Here is a 5,081-nt window from a genome sequence, read left to right as displayed (position 1 = left end):
GATTAGAAGTTGAAATAATTTGTTGAAAATAAATTGATTTTAATCTTGGGTGGCCCCTTAATGATGTTCTCCCAAGGCTTTTAAAATGCGCACACCAACTAAATATACAGCTTCAGTCCCTGCTCCAAAGTGTCCTCAAAATGGCATCTCTTTAGATCAGGCCTGGATTTTTGCACAACTACCTGCTTTTAGCATCTTAAACCTAGAAAAACAGAGGGAGCCAAAAGGCTCCACTGAACAGCCATCACCCAAGCTGATGTGTTTACAAAGAGTCTGCCACTGTCCTCCTGCCTTTTCCCTCCATTGCCCACTTCCCATTTGTCACTTCCTGGACTTGTGCAGGGAATATTTGTCCCATAACTTTCTGGAGTGTCAGTCACACTACTCCCTTTCTTTCAAAACTTCCCTTTGCTAAGTTGTTTCAAGGACATAAAAATTCCATAACAACAACTCTTACTTACCACCTACCTTGACTTTATAAATGAGTAATTTAACAATTTTGTCAATTGTCAATTTTCCCCAAAGAGTTTTAATATTTCCTTGGGGACAGGTAGGATTAGCCCTTGGTATATGGGAAAGTAGTAGCATGTTTGCTTTCTGTTGCCATGTCTTTCTTACACAACTTTAGGTAGAATAAAAAAGGGTGGCTATATTTTTCATTAAAGTTTTTATTGGGCATCTATACAGAACTGCTTTTAAAGCAGTTCATTAATTAGGCAACAACAGAAATCAGAATAATAAACTGTATGCAAAACACCCAGCTCTGCTGTTTTTCATTATATGTGCATTGAATGGATGCAGATCCTTGCTGTACTAATCTAAAACTAAAGCAAATCCCTAAATTATGCTGGAGAAGTAAAATGGATAGCAGTACCAATGGAATCACTCAGGACTCCAGAAGAGGGCCTAGTATCTAGGAAATGCTGTGGTTAGGTGTTGTGGTTGCAATACAAAATGCTTCTGTAAAACAGAAAGAAAAGCTCTAGGAGTGACAATACCACCACCCCCACTCAAGCCGGTGAACACAGCACAGCCTAGTGTTATTTGAGTAGCCACCATCTTGACCCAAAGTATATATTCATTTCAACTTTTTACACTACAAATACCATACTGGAAATGAGTAGGAGTAAATTTGCTGTATTGCTGTTGCCCTGTTTTAACTTTGCCCTCCAAATTATGCACGAAGTGCCCATTGTCACCCTCAGTGCCTCTGCTCATTAACACCCCTCCATAAGAGGTCATGAGTAACTGAGTAATTCAAGAAATGTAATTTAAAAGGATGGGGGTGGGGGTGAAGGAATCTTAGAAGCAGCAGGCTTTACATAAGCAAAGTTTAGCATGTGCTGCTCTTCCTTTTCATTGTATATAAAATGGTAAGCAGGTGAGAAGAGCCAGCCCATGGCCACATCATGACCATTAATCTGATATGCAGAAGCTTTCTGATGCACCTCCAAAATATAAATAAATAAAAAATGGATTTTGTTCATCAGATTCTCAGCTATTTTTTTGCTAGTTTAGCCATAGACATCAGCAAGACCCAAAGAAGTACAACACTAAACACATGAAGTCACAAGTTCATAGACCTGTGCAGCCTGTTTCATGCATACTTTGGCTTAAGGCTGCCAGCGTGCTGCCTTCAGACCTCACAAAGCAAGCTTTTAGCCCAAAGGAGGAGTCTGCCAGAACAGTCCCAGGAAAAGGGTACTGGCACCAGCCTGCCCTAAGCTTCAGAAGGGGACTCCCCAACTCTGAACACCCCAATCATGTCCAGCTGTACCACACTACAGCAGCTTCTCTGCTCTCCACTTGTGAGTGGGGAAGCACCACAGTCAGTAGCACAAAGTAGCCCTTGTATCCACACGTGTAAGTCTCTCATATAACCCATTCAAATCCTTACGTATAGCCCCATAACATAATGCATAAGCTAACAACAGCAGCATATTACCAGCTTTACTGTTGAATCAGAACATTTGAGCCTTGAAAAAAAGAGTGTGTATTATAACCAGAGCAAAAAGGAAGAGCAAGCTCAGGCTAATGACCACATTCTTCTCTTTTCTTGCACTTACTTTTTTTGTCACATAAATTTCTATAGGAGTTGGGTTTAATTTTTATCGAACTGGCCAGTTACTTTTAAAAATGACTGGCCAGTACTTTTTATTTAACTGAACTGGTTGAAAAAAAAAAAAAAAAAAAAAGGGTGGTGGTTTTGACATCCTTCTCGGGTACTAGAGCTGAACCTCTGCTGCCTTTGCCTAGTTCCCACTGCCCTCCTCAGGGCCACCACAGCAATCAGAGGCAACAACATCACATTTTAAAATCTTGCAGGTAGCCAGTAACATAGAAAGTTGCTGTTGGCCAGCATCAACTACCTTTACACACATGAAACAGCTCATCACTGTGCAAATATTTAAAGCTGAAAAAAGCAGCCTACTCATCAGGAAAGTGCTAGAGTATAACAGGAGCAGGATTTGACCCTAGTTAATATGGTCTCAGGCCATTGCATATATTTGCGCTTTATTCTGTAGTGTGAATATATGCAGATACGTGAGGTAATAGATGTGTTTATGTACAGATTCCTGTAGCTCCAGTCACTGTCATACTCGGAGCATTCTGCACATTTACAGAGCAATATCCACATTAGTAGTATATTTATTATGCTCTTTGAATATTTGTGTCACATCAGTAATGGTTAATGCAGTTGTTCTGGTAACTTCCCCACAGCAGGGGGATGAAAACTCCTGTGAGAATAACTGACTTAATTTAGCATCTAGAAAGAATGAGTAGGGAAAGATTTACATAGACCCGGGCAAAACTTTCCTTTTAAAACTCCCAGCACAGGCGACACAGCTTTTGCCTCATCACAGATAAAAAAATTCATGTCCTCTGGACTACAGTTGGCTCATGTCAAGGCCAAGCAGAGTTTACACCCGTGACTTGAAAGGTGCTTTGCCTTTCAATTTGAGCTGCAAATTTTGTTTAAAACCTAAACCATACTGTAAAATTCACTGACAAATTCTCACCTGCCAAAGATACAACCCCCACCTCTAAATACCTTGTGTTACCATACGTAATCTCTATCTGCACTTGATTTAGTAGCATCTCAGTGTTGGCATCTCCACTGAAGAGCTCGGTGCAGCACCAGTATGAAACCAAGTGCCAAATGAGTTAGCAAGTAGAGCGAGCCAGCTCCATGTGCTGCCTGCACTTTGTAGTTCTCTTCACAGCTTAGGCCCACACTCAAAGTGCCTAAGCTGTTGAAATCAATGCGAGTTATGTACCTGGATATCTTTAATACTCAGGACTCGGTCCTTGACTCCCTCAATCCCTACATACAGTTTCACAAGTTCTCAGGAAAGGGGAAGTGCTGTACAGTTCCTGATGTCACCCTCTCTGCTGCTGTCCTCTATACACCTCCTGCTTGAAAAATCCAGAACCAGCACATATTCCCATGCATCCCAGCACCACAAAACTAGAACCTTCACTTCTGCACAGATCCAGTTTTAACATGTAGAAGGCTGACCACAGCAAGCCGAAGTAATTTCATTCTACCTAGTTCATCTGTATAGAAGCTTATTCAGAAATTGAGCATGTGGTTTGGCTGTTTTCACCTTTAGCAATCCATTCTAGAAATGCCATTACTCAGTGATAAATTGTTTTTAATTCACAAAAAAAAAAAAAAAAATTAAGTGCTTTCTTTCCTTGCCCTTGCTTTTGTGAGGGTGGGCTAAGATTATGCTTAAGCAATTTACTCATTACTCCAGTTCTAGTCACTTCTGGGAAGATCTATGTACAGTGCTAATCATGGCATATGACATGAAATACAGTTAGGGTTGGGTTTTTTTTCAATATCTAATCATTCCACAATTGTTTCAAGAAATAATGCAATACCATCAATTAAAAAAAAAAAGTTTCTCTTCTTTTTTAGTGTAAAAGGACCAAGTTACCATAGCACAGAAGCACAAATAAATATTGGATTTTATGCAATGTGGATTAGATAATAGCATCCAGCAGCTAGAGATCCCTCGTCACTGAACGTCGCTATTTTGAGTAGAGCTTCTATAGGGATATGACCGAAGGATCTCTTAGCAGCCCTCACCAGCAACGCGCCTGGGACTCCAGGAAGTTGTACAGCTGCAAGGACGAAGTCAGAGCTCAGCTTCCTGTTGTTTCCACTAGTCCCCCTCAGAACATATACTTTATATGTGACACTAACTGTATGATGTCATACTACATAAACGGCTTTGGCCAAACATGGAGTGCTGGCCATTTAAAAAAAAAAAAAAAAAAAAAGCACATGGCATAAGTATGCATCAGTCTTCTCACTTGGTGCTCAGAAGTCTCCAAGCTAAAAACTAAAAGCAGAGGGAAGAAGAAATGCCCTAATTCTATGTATATCAGTGGAGCTACACTGTACGATCCTGGATTAATGCAATAATGAGCTCACCTGTGGGACCAGATCCCTCAAATTCTCTTTATTTGTGGCAAATTCACAAGTTGAGGTTTGCATAGTCTCCACAGTCACATTGAATCAGGGACTGAGTTTATGGAAGGCATTTTTTGTTAAGAAACATGGCAACAGGATCTACTTCAGTCCTTTTACCCCAACATCCCACTTTTCCAAAGGTAGTTATGTACTTCCATAAATTTAATCTAAATACCATGGAGCACCAGGGCCCTATTTCCTATCCATGCATTTAGTTCATCTGGGGTGAAGTGCCATGCTTCCACAAGAAGCAAGCTAAAACAAGAGAGCTGAGCTAGCAGAGAGGCACAGGTACACAGGTTCAAGCAAGGGACAAATATCACCTCCACAAGCAGGCTGTGGCTCCTGAGCCCCCTGCTCTGCAGAGGAAAGCAGGATTCAATACCAAAGGAAGAACAGCCAGGAAGGGCAGAGCATGGTGGTGACAGAGCCCTGTACTGCATGCTGTTTGCTGGAGCAGATGGGAGCAAGAGATTGAAAAGTATGCAATGACAGCAGCAAGCACCTTCATTCAGTTCCCCCCACTTTCTCTTCTCCCCCTGCCCTGCCATCCTTCACCTTTTTGTCATTATTTGTGAGACTGCAAACATACTTCCAT

The sequence above is a fragment of the Haliaeetus leucocephalus genome, unplaced genomic scaffold (assembly GCF_000737465.1).
Source record: "Haliaeetus leucocephalus isolate CR32 unplaced genomic scaffold, Haliaeetus_leucocephalus-4.0 Scaffold450, whole genome shotgun sequence".
NCBI lineage: Eukaryota > Metazoa > Chordata > Aves > Accipitriformes > Accipitridae > Haliaeetus > Haliaeetus leucocephalus.
The sequence above is the reverse complement of the archived record's forward strand: the minus strand, read 5'-3'. Positions refer to the sequence as shown.